At 36.6% G+C, this 21,061-nt stretch overlaps 1 protein-coding gene across 1 annotated transcript in view; it reads right to left on the reverse strand.

Annotated features, from left to right (window-relative positions):
• Positions 1 to 21,061, reverse strand: part of STT3B (STT3 oligosaccharyltransferase complex catalytic subunit B) — an 82,770-nt gene that overhangs the window by 54,084 nt on the left and 7,625 nt on the right. The gene's annotated exons all lie outside the window — the stretch shown is intronic.

The raw sequence follows: 21,061 nt of genomic DNA on the forward strand, positions 1-21,061 counted from the left end.
AGCTAAGGAAGTAAAAAAGAAGTTCTAGCCCAAAGACATGGGCTATAGGCAGTGTTAAAGGTAAAACACGAGCAAGTCTCCCAAGGGCCAGTTCTGTCCTCCTTTTCCCTAAACCATTACTTCTCTAAATCTACCAAATGCATATAAATATAATTAAACTGTTAGCCAAAGTTTGCTACTTGACACTTTCCAGGGGCTATGTCACTTTTTCATAACACTGGTATTAAAATGACTGTCTCAAATAAGTGCCTGCTGTAATACCTCCTACCCTTTTCATTTCTATGCTGCATTCTTATACAGATCCAAGGTTAACACACTTTAAGATGAACACAGAGAAAACCTCAAAAATTTAGAAACCAGGCTTTACAGAAATAGATTCAAATTGGGAAGTAACCAAAAAACAACAGAGAAAGAATGCTTTTGGCAATGAAAGAGCAAGATAAACACAGACGGGATGGCAGGCAAACATGTCCCACACCCCACAAATGCACAGTTCACAACCCTAATTTCTGTAAGACAACACGAGTCTAGTTTAGCTTAGCCTTTGCAAATAAAACCTAAGAAACAGAAGAATCAATCAGAAACAGAAAAGAGGAAACAAAGGAGAGGCAAGCAATTTTGGTCAACGATGGTGATAAAGAACAGTCAGTGTAAGCAGCAAAGGGGAGTAGAGGAGAAAGGTGGGGTGAAGGGAGGGAGGTGGGAGAGCGCTGAACCAAGCACCACCACGTCTCAACACTGTCCCCCGAAGGCCGACGCCCTCAGTAACCCCAGTATTCTCATTTGCTTTGCGCTGAAGTACCAGGTTAACTAAACGTAAGTTTCTACCAGAAATAAGGATACATGGACCCCAAGTGAGAGTTCAGAGCTGTCTCCTAAGGATAGAGAACATATGTCAACTTGATAGCACGTCTTTCAAAGCCTCCCAAAAACTCATCTGTCAAGACATTATAATAATATATGCCTCTAAGGATAGCTATTCTACATTGAACACTAGTATGGTTTACATTTTTAAAAGGTAATAATTTTTAATTTAATTTTTTTTTTTTTTTTTTTTTTTAGTTCTAAGCAACTACTGTGTACCAGGTTTCTATTAGGTCTGGGAACAGCAGTGAAAACGACAGGCAGTCTCTGCTTTCCTGGAGCTTAAGTATAGTAAACACAAACCAGGTAATTGTAGGTTGAAACAAAAGCCTTGGAAGATACCAAAAGGATGAAATAAAAGAGTGAAATGGAAAGAAGGCAAGGAAGGAGTAAGAGGTAAAGACTACTTTAAGCGAAGTATACATGAAGCCTTCTAACATCTGTGAGACCTTCCAGGATGGGAGAAGCCAGCCATTCAAAGAGGCAGGAAGAGCTGTCCCTAGGTAAAGAAACCAGCAAGTGCAAAGACCTCGAGATAGGAGAGTTTAGCGTGTATAAGGAAGAGAAAGGTGTCCAAGAAGGGGATGGGTAAACAGGTGCATTGCTCAGCACTATTTATTTACAGTTACTCTTTTTAAAAAATTGCTTTTAACAACTGTCAGGTACTGTGATAAGAATGGTTTTCACTTAATCATCACCAAAAACAAAACAACAACAACAAAAAAACCCACAACCCAAAAAATAACTTTGAGGTAGGATACTACACCCAATACATAGATGACTAGACTAAGGTACAAAAATGTTAAGTCACTTATCCAAAACCATTCAGCCATTAAGTGGTCAAGATGGGATTGAACTAATAAGCAGCTTTGGTTCATGCCCACATTCTTGAGCACGATCACAAGATGATTCCAAACAGCAAGAGAATAATAAATGCCTCTAATAATTTGCATCACCTTCTGGGCACATGAACCTTAAAAGTGGATTTCAAACAGTTCCCCGTACCTCAGAGAGTCCAAAGAACCCCTCTGGGACTACCTTTCTGACAGGAGTCTGGAATACACTTTGAAGAGAGTGGGATATTCACTTTTGAAGGCATTACGGTGCCATCCCACTTAATCCACACTCATCTCTTTATACATTAGGCTCCTGTGTGAACTCTCATTTGAAGAAAGGGTTCAAGAGCTAAAACAAGTGTTTGAAAAACACTGACATATGTTTAAAATTACATAAGCAAAACCAGTAGCACAGTTCTCTTAAGACATGTGAAGATGCAACTTTGAACCTTAAAGCTTTAGCCTTTTCTTAAGTTACTTTGGAAACAAAAGGACAGAAAAGTCCATTTCAGATTTCAACTTTTTGGTACAGATATTACACATTTTAAATAATCATGGCCAGAACAGCCACCACCTTGAATGCTACAATCATTGTGCCAAAGAGAAGAGAACTTTGCAAGACCAAACACAACAAATAATCAGCTGGAAAGAAATACACATCATTTATACTCTCAATTCAGTGGCCCAGTACTAGTCACATGGTCCCACCCATGTCCTGAGAAGAGAAGAAAACAAGATATTGGTGAATAGCACTAACAGGTAACATATATGTCATGCTATTTTGTAAATGAAGAAAAATCATTAGTCTCTATAGTATGATCCTATCTGTGCCAAAAACTGAAAGGTTATGTGTGTGTGCATGTATATTTACAGAAAAAGTTCAAAGACTATGTACCCTCTGAAGAAATCCTAGCAGAATACATAACAAGCTCTTAATAGATCATGCCTCATTCTTTGATTTTTAAAACAATGAGCAAGTTTTAATTAAAAAAGAAAAAAAAAACCTGAAAAGGCTAGGCAAAGAAAGAAAAATCATAGCCAGAAAACCCCATTAATACTACATGACCAATAATAACCATCACTATACCACCTTATAAGCATCACACATAATCTATAAAACGTTTTACCAAATCCTCCGACAAGTATTACTCTCACAAAGGAGATACAAAGCAAGTGGTCCCCATCTCTGCCTCAAATTTCTCCCGTCTTGGCACCTTTCTTATACTTCAAATATTAACCCATTCAATCACCACTGTGAGTCTTGCTACTAAACTATAATTTCTAATCTTCACTTCTTCAAGGTTTATTTCTCATTATATGTAAACCTGGGTAAACCTCCTTTTCAAAAAAGACTTGCAATCCCTTCTTCCACTTCTACCCAATACAGGTCTGTTTTATCCCAACCTGTCTTCCCATCAATCTTGCCACATAAATGTTAAAGAACTACTTTGGCAGAATGCCTCATGATAACATCAAAGTAATGTCTCCTATCATTTGCATATTCAATGTATCAAAAAGAAAGGAGAAAGGATAGGGAAGTGTTTTTTCCTCACACAGAATTTTTCTTTCATGTTTTAAAAACTCTGTTTATGAGATATACAAGAGGGAACTAGGAATTTCTATTTGAACTAAAAATGTCAGTTCACTTTCATAATATACCTGTTATACATGGATCAAAAACGTATCTGATAGAAAGCAGTCTCAGTTCTCATAAAAAGAAGGAATGCAAGACAGGCTTGTTTCTACCGCCCATTACTGCAACATCTTCCAAGAGGTATATACAACCTTCGTTATTAATTATCATGATAATCATCTACCAGTATTTTTATTTGAACAAACTACTTATGATGCTTAAAAGTTCAACAGTTCACTCTAAATCTCTTCCTCTTTCTCCTATTACTGAGTATTTTCTAATGCCACAGGAATTTCAAGTGTGGTTGTTTCTCTTTAACGAATTTAAAAACCACATTTTACTCTTTATCTCATTTTTCCTTAAATCTTTAAATAGTCTGGTTACTGACAAGCGAGAAAAGTATTCATATACCCTTTTCAGAAATGAAGTCTATGTGAGACATTTAGTCTGACTTAAGAAGTCATTCTCCCTCTCTTTTGGAGGAAAAAAAATGCCAAAAATGTGTAGGTGTGGGTAATTTTAGCTCCTTTTGACTTTCACCCTTCAATTATTCAAGCAATGTATTACACCGTCGAAAAATAGTCTCCACCCTACATGAAACAAGGGAAGCTCACCTTCTCCATTTCATATTTCTATTAACTATTCCAATTGGTCTCTTTTCTCTCGCATCAGCCTAGGTCTTCCCTAAGAGAAAGAGACTTCTCCTGTTTCTTCAAATATAGTAGCAAAAACTGTAGTGTGAAAACACAAGAAGCACTGTCCTCTAGAAAAGATACTGGCTTTATGGAAAAGATCTATTTTGCTAATTTCAGAGTTCTACACTGCTTCCTAAAGAATCTTGTTTAACCATGATCAGCCTTACTAGAGTAAGAAAATCTATGCTAAGCTATATAGAGACTTGGCTCTGTTCTAAGGGAAACCATTTGAACATCAACATTCCAAATGGGACACCCCTCACCAAAGACAAGCATCTCAAGGATTGTACTGTAATTTCTGTTCCTGAAACTGACCTCTGTCCATTTTTTTCTCTTCTCACTTAATACTGACTTTTCTGCTCTATTTCATGCTTTAGAATTCACAGGATAGTCTTAATATACTTTTTTAGATCTACCCTCACAAATATCTCAGGATATGTATTAGTCAGTACTTTCGAGATAATTTTGCTAAATCAATCTCTTTAGATTATGATCCAGCAAATCAATTTCTGAAAACTCAGATTCTCACGAAGAATCAGAGTTCTGTAACAGATCTCTAGCTTGCTCTCTTTGAGAGAAAGGTCAGTATTTCCACACCACATTGTGAACTGTGCCTTCATTTGGAACCCTGGAGGTTTTTATACCTCAGGGCAACATACAGGGACAGCTGAACGGTATGGTTTCCCTACACAAAATGGGAGATGGATGGCTGTGCAATGAGAGATGGAGAAAGGGAATCAGTATAATGCCTGGACCTCAATTTTAAGAAAAGAACATAAAGAAAACTAAGACTCAGAAAACTGATTCTCTTTCAAGTGTCCATTCCCCTAAACCCCTTGGGTGAAAGTCTTTGCATACCACACACATAGACTTTCTCAGTCACTACGCTCCAAATACCGATGTCAAGGCTCGGCTTCATTGCTCTTTTATCACTGCTACCTCTCCTCTTTCCCTCGTCCATTCCCTGAACTTTGACTCCCTTGTATGATTCCTAAGTACATAATTCCTTTTTCTAAGTTCTAAATGCTCATATTGAACAGCCAACCAGAAGAGCTACTGAGATGTCCCCAGAGGCACATCATGCTCAACATACCTACAACTGAACTCTTTATTTACTCTGCTCTCCTCTAGTAAAGCTGCCTCTCTTCTTAGTTTAAAAAGTTACCATTATCACAGGGGTATCTGGGAATCATCTCCTCCCTAAATCCAGCTCTTCAATTCCCCCCAAAGTCCTCTTCATATTCTATCTAGACTATTTCACTTGCCTCTTTACCGACTTCCTTCCTCCCAATCCACCCTCCACACAATTCTAAAATCAACTACTAACTATACCAATCCTTCACTGTTTCCCCAAACCTATATGATAAAGTCCTGTTTTTAAGATTCCCCTGCCCCCCATCTCCACCCTACCTCTTTCTCACCTCACAAACATACACTATGCGTGCTTTTCCACACTTCGTAGCTTTGCACTAGCCGTTCTTGCTTCCCGAACAGCAAATCCTCCTCCATATCCCTTCACGCTTACCTTTCAGGACCTAACTCAAAGACACCTCCCTCCTAAGCCTTACCTGTCCTTTCAGCCTCCCTCCTTTATACCTCTGCTGGATCTTGCACTTTGCCTTTTACCTCTTTCAAACCAACATATCAAATAGCATTAATTTAGGCTCCACCATTAAGTAAATAGTAACATCATAAGTGAATACAACCTTCGTTATTAATTATGATGATAATCATCTACCAACATTTTTATTTGAATAACAGCGTTTCTGAACATTTTATATATAACCTAATTTTAAAACTTTTTTTCCATGCATGAATATCCCAAGTAAGTTGATTTAATGTTACTGTGAAGTTACAAATTGTGTAAAATGTTTTAACTCCCACTCTAAGGTAAACTGTTCTTTCTGTAGAAATACGCTACTCAGGTAGAAGGCAATAAAAATAGTGTAACTAGTTTAATTAAATTTTCATTGTGTGAACACTCCCTATAGTCAATGCTAAAAGCCTTTCCTCAGTCCTCTGTATCCCTCACAAAACCATTCAGTACTGCACACGGAAATGAAAACCATCTCCTACAGCCCATCAATTTCTGTCTACTTACTTGTTTCCATTAGTTTGAGTAAGGGTTTAACTTCCAGTTACCAACCTCAGCACTTGATCTGGCCCCATCCTGGCCCCGTCCTAGCCCCACCACCTTTCTCACTAAATCCTGGCCACAGGGGCCTTACTTCCCCTCAGCATGCCAAACCTGTTCCTGCCTGGAAAAATGCTCTTAATTCAGTTCTTCACAGAGCTAGCTTACTCCTTGCCTTTCTGGTCTCAGCTCAAATGTGCCCTCAAAGGGCCTCTGTCATTTCTGTATCTATAGTGGCAGCCCCACAGCCACATCCCAGACACTAGCCAGCGTATTACTTTGTTTTTTCATAGCTTTTATCACTATCTAAAATCATCTAATTTTCTTATTTGTTTACATTTTGCTTGCCAGAAAATAAGCTCTATTACAACAGAGACCCCATATATATATTCCAAACACTTGGTACAGAGCCTGGCACAGTTATCATGCAGTATCTGCTTAGTGACTTGAATGTTGAAGGGACCATTAGTACTAAAAGCATCTGCTCTCCTGTAGTTAGATATGCAATCGAAGCCTATGGGGAGGGGGGCAGGAGAAATCAATGCTTTTACAAATTCTAAGATATAAGATATCTTAATTTATCACCTTCTTTTCCCACAAAATATATAATAAAGATAACACAGATAAAAGGCAAGAGAGGTATAGATCAAAAAATTCAAGGCTAGATAAAAACACACCAAAATGTAGGTCATAAGGCCCTATGAGTTTAAATGACTTCATTTCCCAGCAAAGACAAGTAAGAGAGGCATGAGTAATATCTCTCTAAAGGAAGGATAAAAAATGTCATTTCCACAATCAAATTAAATTTTGATTGAAAGTATAATCAAAATGACAATGATTTTTAAACTTAAATAGAACACATATCAAAATGCAGCAATTCCAAATGAATTTTCTTAATAGATGGTGCTTACTCTAATAATTATTTTTTTTGCAAGAATCATGCCATTTTATCTTTTTATAAATTATTATAGCTAGGTACCACCTCAAGGATAAGAACAACAAAATCAGAAATAGGAGAGTCAGGGCAGAGTAAGTTAACAAGTGACAGAATCTGCATGCAGCCACACAGTTTCAGATTTTGACATTTCTAAATATGTGCCAAGAAGTATGTATTTGCCCCCACAGAACTTGTATTATAATTCAGACCAAGTATTTCTGACCAAAGATTCCATAATAAAAAATCAGGTTTCCTGAAGAAGTATTATTTCTTTTTCATCATTCTTACACCTGTGTCTGGGACGGTCTGGAACTCAGAAGAGGACAGTCTGTTAGAGCCCAGTAATTATGGTTTAGTTGTGTGACCAAAAAGGTCAGAGAAACAATAAAAACAACAACAAAAAAAACCAACAGACATATCAACTATTACACTTTCACAGTGCTCAGTACAGGTAAACACTCAATTTCTTGCCAAATAAGAGCTGGTTATATTTCTAAAAAGCTGGCAAAACCATCAGCTGGCAATGAAAAAAACCCTCCGAGAAAATGGGAGGAGAGGCAGAGTTTTTCATCGTCTGGGTGGTGGTCTCCAAGGATCTGATGAAAACATGGACTCTCTCTCCAGAAGTATGTGCACAAAATTTCTGCAGAATTTTGAATTTCTTTTTAGAAGTCTCCCAACATAGAAGTCACAATAGAAAAGCATTTCTTTCCAGCACTGAAAAACCTACTGTATCTTTAATAGTTCAGAAAAACCACACCTGTGATCTACTGGTTTTGGGAAGTGGAGAATATACTTATTTTTCAAGTTTCTGACTCAACCAGTAAGTCACTTAAAATTTATTATTAATAGTTTCATCACAGAAAAAAGTAACACCACGACCAGAAGGCATAGCACCATATAGGCAAAGTGCTACGTAATCATCAGATTCTTTTTAAAATAACTGTGGTGCTTAAGGGCTTTTTGTATCAAAAAAGTAAAACAACAGTGTCTCCTTTCTTTGCCCCATCTCAAAAAATTAGGGAGAGATGGCAGAAAGAGATTCAGGAGAAAACAGAATAAATATTTAGTTTTCATTTGTTTAAGAGGAATAAAATAAACTCACATTTATAAAAAAAGATCTGATTTAAAATTTTGGTATATAAATATAGCACTGTGCTATCTCAAACTGTGGCTGGCAAAGCTGTAGTTGGAGCGAGATTACTCTACCAACACTTAAACAGATGTCTTTTGTGCATCCTAGAAAGGAAAAAACTAGAAGCTACATAAAGAACACTGAATACAAGATTCTGAAATAATGCAAATATTTTTCTTGAAAATGCAACCATGATATATGGGTATCAACTTATGAATAAATTGTAGCTCACAAGTAATTTTTCACTCGGAGCCAATAAGCCTGGGCATTATGCATACAGGTACACAATTCTAACTAAGAACCAGAGGCACACGTGGTCCCTGACCTCATGAAGCTGACAATGTGACAATCTTGCAGGAGGGATAGTCAACAAGCAAATACAATTAGAGAAGAAAACACATAGGATATCAAAGGACATCTGACTTTTTTTTATTTTTAAAATTGGAAGTATAACATATGCATTAAAATATACTGATGCTATATATTTGATTCAAAGAGCTTTGACAATTTTATACACACCATCAACCGTAACTATTGCCCCAAATCATCACTACAGAAAGTTCCCACATCACCTTTTCAGTCATTTCCCCCTCCCAATTTCTGAGTTCTTTCATCATAGATTAACTTCATTTGTTCTCAGATTTTATATAGATTTTACTTTCTACAGGTGTCTGGCTTCTTCTACTCAACATAATGTTTTGGGGATTTATTTCATGCAGTAGCAGTTTGTTTCTTTTCTCTTCCTAAGCAGTATTCCATTTTATGACTACTACAACTCATTCTCTGAAAACACATACAGGTTGTTTCCAGTTGAGATAATAATTAGTATGGCTGCACATTCTTGTTCTAATGGATAGTTAATAGGAAATAAATGTTAATGTTAATGTTAATAGGAAATAAAACCAGACCAAGTTTTGTGATGGCAAGAATGTGCTAAAAAAAAGAAAAAGAAAAAGAAAAAAAGAACGAGGGTGAGGGAGGGGAGAGAGTGCAACCTAGGAAGAGTATTTGAAAACGCTGAGTAAGCCCTGAAGAGATACCTGCAGTTCATTAAGCCTGTTAGATGCTCGTGCAGTATCACGTGCCTTCACTGCATTTGTTATTCTTAACTGTTTCAAGCCTGTCTCCCCTACTAGACTAGAATCATGCCTATCTGGGTTCATACCGTTATATCCACAGCACCTGGCAAACAGGTAACAGAGATGGGAAAGGTTTATCAAGGATATCTGTATTCATTTTCTATTGCTGTGTAACAAATTACAACAAACTTAATGGCTTAAACAACACACACTCATTACACCACGTTTTCATGGGTCAGGCCTCCAAGACACAGCTTAACTGGATCCCCTGCTGAGGGTCTCACAAGGCTGCAATCAAGGTGTTACCAGGGTTGGGTTCTCATCTGGACTCAAACAGGGAAAGAATTCACTTCCAAGCTCCCTGTGGTTGCTGGCAGAATTCATTTCCTTGAGGACCCTGGTTTCCTGCTGGCTGTTGGTTGCAACCTCATAAAGGCTGAGGCTGCCTGCAGTTCCTTGCCACATGGGCTTCTCCAGCACACCTGCTTCCTACTTCCTAAGGCCACAGGAGAGCCTCTGGTGTGAGTCTGATAGCAGGACAGAATCTTATACAATGTAACATAATCATAGAAGCTACATCTCACCACCCCAGACTGTCCACCACTCTAGCCTTCAAAGGCTGTCAACAGGCAAGCTCTTACAAAAATAATTCATTCTGTGAAAAGACTCACATAGTCAACTGTAGCTCTAACAGTTTGTTTACAAAGTGAAGTGTAAGATTTTACAATGTTGGCTGGGTTAACGTGTATCTCCTGGTAAATGAGAAGGCGCCTAGTGCCACCACCAGAAATGACCAATTATGGCTGGCACTGTAAGCATAAGAAAATCAGGAAATAAAGGAAAGGAACAGAATTCCACATACGTATTAAAAACAGAAGTGAAAACCAAGGTGTTAGAACACTGATGATTACACCCAGGATTAGAGCTCTTCTGCTCCTTCTCTTCTCCTTTACCTCGTCATGAGGAGCTCGCAGGCTACGTAAGGTACCAGATCTACGGAAAACCTCCTAGTTAGGAGACTCTATACACACCTGGAGTTCAGGACTAATGGGAACAGAAAACAATCAAAGCAAAGGAAAAGTACAAAGCAGCTAAGGCCACCACCTAAAGTTGGCATTTCAATGCACCTTTTATTATCCCTGCCATCTAGTGGCAGGATGGAAAACGAGCATGCCAGACTGACATGCTAAGTGCACATGAGAGGGGAAAACTGCCAGTTTACTAAGACTACTAACACTGACAACCTAAATCCATTTCTACCACATGATACATGTGAACACTGTCTACATAATCATACTAATAAACACACAACCAACTTTATAACAAACTATGGAAATTCATATGTGAAGATAGTTTCAAGCCTAATATGATTAGAGATTCCTATCAGTATTTAAGTAACAGCAAAACAATAAAATTTCCAATTTTTACTAGTGGTATTGAATAAAGAAGTCATTTTCCCCCCTATTTTATTACTAGGTCAATTCTAAAGTTTGAAAAGACCAACAAATACAGACTGACCACTACTACCACACCATCAGACCACCACGTACATTCATGTACGAGCAGTTGCAACTGGGTCGTAAGACTTCTCCCACTAACCTCCCTGGCTCTTACAACTGATGGGTGGGTCATTTTGATTCAAGACCTCCCAGAAGCAGAGAGAATGCTGTATTTATCAGGTAGACAAGCTACCTGTTTCTCTACTCCCGAGCAACACTTGGGAAAACCAAGGGTTGTTCAAAAGCTGAACGTGTCTGCAGAGCTTCCCTGTACCTTCCCACTGAAGGTGAGATGCATTACAAATCAAAAAGATATTAGCTCTCATAAGAACATAAGACACTACTTTCAAACACATGTCCATATTTTAGTTCTGTCTCTTAACTTCTGCCTTAACTGTCAGTGACAGCTACCAATTTTCATAAATATCCATTTGAAAAAGGAGTATGTTCTGCTTTATCAAGGGCACTTAATAAACTAACTGGGGAAGAAAAGAAACAATGATGACAGGCTGGCACCAAAAAATCATATCAAAATAAGAAGATGATATAAATGTTTTAATGCCATTCAAGAACAATCTGAAAAAGAATTCTAAAATCACATATAAAATAGTGTATTTGATAAATTAAAACTATCCAGTAATACTTTTTGCTCAGCTAAAGCCAATAGACTCCACACAAAAGAGACAGGTGCACACGACTGCATGTTTTCTTTCTTCCTACAAAGCACACACACGTACACATTTTAGTCAGGCACATGTTCATATACCACAGAATCACAATTGCCAACAAATGTTATCTATATAAACATGTTATATTTATGTTTATTTGTTATTAGATAATTATATAATGTCAATATTAATATTATATAACATACTGTAGTATACTATGAGATTTCCAGCTAATAAGCATTTGCTTTATAAATATGCAGTATAATATATTTAAGCCAAGACATATTCATATATTATGGAAATAAGATTTCCAACTAAGAAGCATTATCTATAGTAATAATATCCCATGACCCCCAATTTGCTGAGATTTAAGAACCAAAAGGGGTTTTGGTCAACTATATGTTCAAAATGAGAGTGAACAACATTCAGGAGAAAGTAACATCAAGAGGTAACATAAAACAATTACTCAAAATAAGCAATGTATACAGGCCTTCTCTGGACATCTTAAATTTTAAGACTTAAGAAGAGGCATACTCATAAACCATCATATAGTGTTAAAATCTGACAAATTATTAAGCTGAAGAGCTGAGTGTCAAAATACTCAGTCACCAAGACAAATTAGGTGGATGGTATGAATGAGCAGATAGATACTCACTTGTTTAGCTATGAAAAAATAGATGTGCTTCCATGATAATGTGGATATACTTGATGTCCACAACACAGTAATTCAAACAAAAGAAGAAAGATGGAACGATTCCAAACCTGGGAGGCTGGCAGTTCTAGCTGTAGCTCTATGACTGAGAAAATCAGTATCATTAGGTCTCAGGTTCCTCATCTACCAAATAAAGCAACTGAATTAGTCTTTTTGAACTGCATTCAAGGGAACAGTAATTAAAAAAAAAAAAAAAACCTACAGTGTTTCCTAAATTATGTAAACACTATGTTAAATTAAATTAGTATTTTGTTCAAGAACTCCTCATTTTTTAGCATACTAGTATGTATTGTAAATAAGTGGATGGGGTATGCAGTTTGGGTAAATTTAAATTATCACAGATTATTTAGCTGTGAACTACAATTCCTGGGATATGTGTTCTGCAGAACACAATTTGGCAAGCACTCCAACAAATAATTTATATGTTCTCTTCTAGGTATAAAGTTCATTCTATAATCCAGAGGGGAAAAAAGGGATCCAATTTACCTAGCTTTAGTCATCTCATTTGCAAACAGAAAGTGTGAGCAAATATACTCAAAGAACTAAGAAAGAATCAAAAGAGAATGATTCAATTTTCTCTTCCCTTTTAATCCACATTTTGGGGTCGAAGAAGAGGTGATAGGAAATAGTGAACAATAAGCAAGCTTTAGTATCCTTCACATATCTAAAGTAGTTTTATTAATTTCTATAAACTAATAGCATGTACTAAACTCCTGAGAGATTAGCATACTCTGTTTTAAAACATGTTTATTCTGAGAATTACAAATGTTACAAATGCATTTACTGAATTTTAAACAGATTTAATCTTTTCCCTCTTTTTGACAAATGGCGTTGTACTATTCTCAACCTGGTGGAATCTAGCTTTGCACTTTTTGCCAAATTACCTGACACCTATACTTTTATCATAGTAACATTACAGCAAATATGTCATACTGCCGTTTACTTCCTGAGAAGAGTAACTAATTCTCACGCAGGACACTGGAAGTGAAAGAATATGGGGCTGGAAAAAATTAAAATGAACAAGAGGCTCAGTCATGCAAAGGCTGGTATCACTGGTGGAAAACGTTTGTGAGTCAAAGTTCAAAGATGCTCTGTATCCCACTGTATGTCAAAGAATCCCTCCAGTAAGCACAAGCACTATTATCATTTTCATTTCTGCCTTTGCATCTTGGACCCAAGAAATCTGAAGTGACATGAAATTAAGCCTGCTGCCCTCAGCACGGCTTTTACACTGGAAACCTGTACTGAGGCGTCTGTCTTCTACATGCAGAATTGTCATGGTCAGAAACTACAGTGTAACAAAGAACAATTTTCCCAACTTGAGGGTTGGTAAAAAGTGTCCATTTATTTCTGTGTATTTTGCATTTGTTCAGGCATGAGAGAAAGCTGCTTCAATTTATGCAAAGTCTTGCATTGTGGAATTCAGAATTGCTCTGTGGCATTTTCAGTTTTCAAGCAACTCAGCACCACTTGATGCCTGCCTACAGTGTTCTTTTTGAAGTACATATGGCAAGTATCTGAATATTACTTGGGACTCTGTAGCTTCTATCATAATTAAAAAAAAAATGCTGACCACAACACTTAATCTTAATTTCCATGACAAAGTTTGGAAGTAGAGTCAGTCAAGAAGAAATTGAGATTTGACGTCTCAAATGTCAGCCAATTTCTTTCTACTGTGTTCCGAGAACCCCAGCATCCCCTCTAAGTAGGAGGACTGGGAGCAGACCTAGTCTGGCTACCAAAAACACAAATGTCTGAAATGTGCTGGCAGATTCTGACTGACGGATCCAACAGAATAATTTAGAGGAAAAAAACTTGAGGACTGGGGGAGCGGGTAAGACTAGCGAGAACCTGGAGCTGAATGCACTGGTTCTAGATCCGTCACTCTGAGGCCTTGGTTTCCTCATAACAAGTCGCACTTTACCTAAAACGTAATTGACCATAAAAGAATAAAAAAATACTTGTAAGGAGCAGACTGCTGGAAGCATCATGCCATTGCATAACTGTACATAAGTGTATATGCTAGTCTCTATACCAAAAATACCCCTGAGGCTGTCTGACTTCAAGGCCCACTCTCTTAATATACTAAGCAGTACAGACCCTTCTCATCTGTAAAATAGGGCTAATGAAATATTTATCTTACAGAATTGCTTAAGGACCAATAAGCCACAAAATGCAGTAAGATTTGCAACAAATCTAACCTAGACTTAGTATCACCTCCCCGCCACAACCAAAATACAAAGCCACTCAATTTAAAACAAACAAACAAACCAAAGACATAAACAGATATTTCACAGGAGATAATAATGATAAATACACCGTGGCCACCAATCTCTAAAGAAGGCTCGAAACAACTGTGTTTGTCTGTGGGTGCATCTTCTCTCTTGACTCAGAAAGAGGCTGGCCTGGAAACGTCCCCTCCCTCAGAAAGCTCTTTCTCAGAACCCAGCTGCCATGCTGTGAGGCAGCCCTAGCAGCCACATACACCAAGTAGCCAAACCCCCCAGCTGAGTCTCCAGATGACTGAAATCATCCCAGCCCCACAGCTCATATCAGGAAGCAGAGGAACCTCCCAGTCAACATTGTGAAATAAGGAAATGCTGCCTTGTCACTAAGTTTGGATGGTATATTTTTATAAATAACTGAAACATTATGACAAAATTCCCAGGTATACACTCTAGCAAACACGTGCACATATGCATCAGAGAGCATAGTTTTTACTGTTCATAGTAGGGTTATTCATAAAAGCAAAAAGTAGAAAACCCAAATGTTCAAATAGAAAATGTATAAATTCAAGGCAGAAAAGCTTATATATATGATGACATTATCTTTTTAAAGCTCCAAACAAAGCAAACTTTGCAAAATATTGTCTTTTTTTTCAAAATATTGTCTAGCAATACATACATGAGCTGTTTTTTTTTTTTAAATATGACAAAGGAAATGCTTAACAAAACTCAGGATAATGGTTTCCTAGAGCTAAGAGGAAAACCAGGAAGATAGGTTAGAGAAAGAACATGGATAAATGTGAAATTGATAATGTTCCAGTTCTGCATTTGGGTAGGGGTATCACAGGGGTTTATCAATATGTTCTTAACTATGTATATGGGTACATACACTATTTTATATGCAAGTTGCATTCTCATAGTTTGATTTACAAAGTTTTATGACATTATGTGGCAATTCACATCCATCAACTACGACATCCACCAACTATGACATCCACTACTTATTACACAAACTTTCAAAAAATCTAAAATGATTATTTCAGAAGGAAAAAACTTTTTTTGCTTTAAATGCTGTTTGTATCGAACACTTCATTTATCATTTTAACAACCCAAATAAAGTATCTTAAACAGGAGAAAGATCCCCCTTTCTAATGAAGTGACTGACTCATTTTAGCAACCTTCAAAAAATATTGTTTAAAAAGATTTTAGTTGCTCCTCAAGTTCATTTTTCTACTTTGAAGAAATGACTGGCCTTTATAGTTTTAAGATTACATTTATTTTATCTGCTGCGGTGTTTCATTATACTGTTCCTTTCAGATGCCAGAAAGCTGCTTAGCATATTAAAATAAACGATTTCTTTAGCTACAGCTAAGTTAAAATATTAGGATTGAAATCAGACTTCCATGAAACAAGTTTATTACATTTTTAAATTTAAGAATGAATGCAACATTTTAATTGTCAATATATTCAACAAACCCTCCTCACTATTACAGGTTTTTTTTTTTAAAGGAACTGATGGATAAAGGTTAAAAAAGCACACATCATTTTTAAGCAAAAACATGTTGTGAGATCATTACAGCACATCAGTTTTAGGACTCACAGGAATACTGCTATTATCACATGGAGTAACAGTATAATTAAAGAGCTAATCAGTCATTTTGTTAGAGTTCAATCCATAGTAAAAGAAGATAAAGACTTTATATATTGGTTTACTTAACTCTTAAGATCTACAGTAGTCAAAGACCCTCCCTGAGATTAGACAAAGACAAAACTACTTCCACTGCAGACACTTTAATGGAGACAAGCAACTTATTTCATCCCTAATGAGTACTTTTATTTAGTATCATTTAACCTCTTATGGTAGAGTTTAAATGAGATCAGTCAGAGCTGTGGCTTCCTAAAGTGTTGCTTCATTTCCATATTAATTATCTATAGTCATAAAGTTAAATTAGGAGCCAAGAAACCAAATGGATCATTAATCTAACCCCACCCAAACTCATCATTTGTATGAACTTAGTATATTCTAACTAATTCCTGTGTATACAATGATCGTTTCTATTCTTCCACATCAAGATACTTCTCAAGTTCAAACAAAATGCCAGCTTATGAATTTTACCTCTATTGCTGATACCTTTCTACATTTATCATCTCAAAAGTTAACAGCATTGAAACTTTTTTCATATTTTTGATATTAACTAGTCTGTCTTTTCTTATTCGATGTTCTTTAACTAGTAAGTTAAAACTTCAGACAGAACTCTCAGAAGAAATATCTGTGTAACTAACATCTCCTTCCCTTTATGTTCTTCCTAAGGTATCCATTCACCCAACTAGTCATCTCTCAATAGTGGATGGCAATCACTGATGCTCACATAAATTACTTCAATAAGCATTAATCATATCCTTTCTTCATCAACTCTTTCCCTCTTCTATAAGATTAAAATGACACCTTTATTTACAGTGAGATTATCACGTTCACTACCAAAAGGTTCACCAGCAATTCTAGGGCATGAGAGAGACCTGGGGGTGTTTTTCCACACCACCTGGGTATCCTACAATTCAACTGACCCTATATACCTGGAGAGAACATCAGATCCCACAGGTTAAGGGCTCAGTATTCTGCAAGACTGGGCACCCCATCAACTTCAGATGCCAATCACAAGTCCAGGTTGTCATGTGATTCTAACCAACTAGCTATACATGAAAGGTGCAATGACTCCCTCCTTGGGTTCCATGAATATACTAGAGTGGCTCACAGAAGTCAGAGAAATTTCTTATTTGCTAGATCACCAGTTTATTGTAAAAGGATAGAACTCACAAACAGCCAGATGGAAGAGATGCATAGCAAAAGCTCTGTGGAAGGGGTGCAGAGCTTTCTACCCTCTCTGAACTCACCACTTTCCCTGAATCTCCACAAGTTACCAACCTAGAAGCTCTCCAAACTGATTGTCAGGTTTTTATGGCAACTCCATTAATACACTCCATGGGCATAACTGAATTACTGGCCACTGGTGGTTCTCTGGTGATTAAATCACCACCCCAACCCCTCCTGCCTCCCCAGAAGTCAGGGGGTGGGACTGAAAGCTCCAAATCTCTAATCACAGGGTTGGCTCCACCTGCAACCATCTCCCATCTTAGGTTACCCAGAGGCTTTCCAAAAGTCACTCATTAACATAACAGAAGACACCTTCAACTCTCAACTTCTAGGAAATTCCAACGGTTTTAGGGAATCAAGATCATATACATATTTATTATAAATCACAATATCTCAACTACATGTGATTCTACTGACATCACAGTGAAATCCAAGGTTTATCAAGGCATCACACAGTAAGCACTTTCTGTATTATTACTATCATCACCAAAACATAGAATTGAACATTATGTTCCTAATACAGTGTAGATATTCTAGGAAGATTAGAAATGATGTTCTTACTCTGAAGAATCTTGTTTGTTTATAATAATAGTAACAATAAGTTGTTGTTGTTATTATTATTAATTAGAGGGGGAAATGAGCACCATGGCACCATAACTGTCTTGCCAATTTAGGCAAAAAGCAACTTAAGTCTCCTTGAGTGTTTTTACATTACAGGTATTAAAATCTTCTTCAAAATGGCTCTGGCCTATTTAGTTAAATGAACAGTCAAACAAAATTTAACTGAAGTATGTCTGCTTTATACTGGGATTAATAAAACTTGTACCTATACCTCTCACATAAAGCGGTAAGCTATATTGGATTGTTATTTCTGAAAGAAGTATGCTGGGCATGTTTCCTAACAGTGAATCCATTTCAGAAAATTATCCCTACTTCCCTGGAGAATTCACATAAGAGGAATACTAGAGGTGTCAAAATAGCTTACGTCATTATGTTGGACCATTATTCAAATAAAGCCTAATTCAAAGTTTCTCTCTGGTATGTATTACATGGGATTTGGGAAAGGAAGAGTAATAAGTATGTCTTCTTTATGATACTTGATTTAAATTTTAAGTTGACTAAATTGAGTTTAAAGAAAGAAAGTCCTAGATTTAAATTCTTTTCTGATTAATAACAAATTAATGATATAGTCCTTTATATGTTCACAAAACAATCAACTGTTATCCATTCAAGTAGCATGGTTCCACACTTATGCACAGCAGAAAAATACCATCAAATTTGATCAAATTCTGATGGATAAATAGAAATGCATTAAAAGCATTCATATTTACTGTTTCACTCAAGAACTGCTTTCTAATTGAAAGTTTGTAAGCTGGAATCACATTTCCAATAGTATCCTTAAATCACTTGCTAACACAATGAGCAATTCTCACACCCCAATAGATACCAAGTTCCTGCATAAATATCCACCACCTTTTCTTTACCATTCTCCAAAAACCTTTTTATCCCCTTTAGAGTTTCTGAAAGGATCCTACTGTTACACCTCTCCTATTCTTCCTGAAGACCAAGACAACTATTAAATCAATAAAAGAAATAAAGATATTGAGACAGGCTGGGACCTGGGACCATTTACTGCAGTGCTTGCACCTGCACACAGGCTCCTTGAGCAACAGGATACAAAGAAACTATAAGGGACTAAAAATAAATGCATACATGCACAGTTGGGGAAAACTATGAGCAACAAGATACAAAAAGGCCAAAACCCAACTGCCACCTCTAAGGTGCTGGGAGCAAAAGCAGGTTACTGCACATGATGCCTGCACACAGCACCATCAAGGAGGTGGAGAGACCACCTAAGTCACCCCTCAGGCTCGACCCACCATATGCTCCCCTACCCTCACCCCACTTAAGGGACCAAGCTCGCTTCCCCAACTCCAGGAGCAAGCAAGGGAACCTGTTACTAGTTTTTGCTCCCTTGTGTTGCAGCAATAAAGCCTTGCCTGAATTCCTCATCTGGCTTCTTATCAATTCTGTTGGTTAAAAAGTCCAAGAACCCAGGTCATAATAATATAAGGAAAGAATATTAAGTGGTAGCAATGGAGGACTGGAAGACGAAAGCAACATGAACAACAACGTTAAGAGAAAAAAAGGCTGTTCAAGAGTCCATGGTATCTACACAGTCCATTCTTAGTGTTTTACTAAATCCCTACAGTTTCAGATCCCCTTTCACCATTCTCTTTCCTTCCTTCTTTCAAGAACTACAGCAACTCCTTTCCTTGTGTAAATTTTAATATGTATACTTTAAAATGAACAACAGTTGGCAAAAGCCATAGTTTAAAATCTAGTAATCTTGGATTTATCTGATTATTTGATGATCATTTGTCTCTTGAAAAACAGTGATATCTCATCCTCTGCCTCTTCTATGTAGTCTCAATAATTTTGTACTCACAATGACCCTTTGATCAATGAAGATGAATCTTAAAAACAATGATGAGGAAAAAAAAGCAAGACACAAAAGTCACAAGTGTACTCTTCTAAAGTTTTAAAAGAGGAAAAACTAAATTTTATTATTTAGGAATGGACACATAATTGAATCACCAATGATAAAATGAAAGGATGTAATTAACTATAAAAGTGTGTGGTGGAGAAGGGACAGACTGAGAAAGTGCACACCAAGACTTCTGAGGCAGTGGCGATGTTCTTGATGATCTGGGTAATGGTCACATGGGTGTTTACTTTATAATTAGTCATTACACTATACACTGGGTTTATATACTTTTCAGAATGTATATTTCACCATAAAAGTTTTTTAAAACACTGAAACTGAACATCTTCTCATTGATTAAAAAAAAGCTTTTGTAGAACACATATCTTTTCTCTTGATTATGTAAATATTTAAGACATTTTCGAATAATATCTCAAAAACTTTAAGAGTGCCGCCTTTCAATGGTTCTGTACTCCATTAGTTTCCCTGTGGATTACAGAAGATGGTATAATTTAGTTTCATAATAAAACTTCCTTAATGAATATATGTATGTACATGCATGACTGGGACATTGTGCTGTACACCAGAGACTGACACATTGTAACTGTACTTCAATAAAAAAATTAAAATTTAAAAATACAATATTAAAAAATAATAAAACTTTCTTAAACAGGGTATAATCTACAGGAGTTACTGGTGTTTTAAGAATAGGTATGAACTGCTAAGAGAATAGATCTAAAAAGTTCTCATCACAAGAAAAAAAATTTTTGCTAACTATGTAAGGAGATGGATGTTAACTACAGACCTTACCCTGGTGATCTTTCAAAATGAGTACTAATATCAAATACGTACATTGGAGGTAAAAATTGTATCTCAATTTTTTAAAAAAATAAGCATGGTGGTCACAAGTGAGTTTCCAGTCATGACTCTTCACTAACGCCATTCATCTGGCCAGCAACAAATAATAATTTAAGCTATGCATACACTGGAACTTTATAAATTCAAGATCAATGGATTTTAATTTTTAAGAGTATAGAGAACAGTATATGCTGTAATATTATCTATCCATCTGTCTATGGAGTGAGAGAGGAGTCCAATAATTTAAGACATCTGTAGGCTGGAGAGATTGCTAGATATCACTAAAGAAAAGAATACCCAGAGTGTGAAGAAAAATCTTTAACTACCCGAGAATAGCTAATAAACCTGCAAGGCATGAAAAAGAAATTAAAAGGAAACCCCAAAAGAAACATTACTGACTTGGTTATCAACAAATCATCACTACTAATG

The sequence above is a fragment of the Camelus ferus genome, chromosome 17 (genome assembly GCF_009834535.1).
Source record: "Camelus ferus isolate YT-003-E chromosome 17, BCGSAC_Cfer_1.0, whole genome shotgun sequence".
NCBI classification, from domain to species: domain Eukaryota; kingdom Metazoa; phylum Chordata; class Mammalia; order Artiodactyla; family Camelidae; genus Camelus; species Camelus ferus.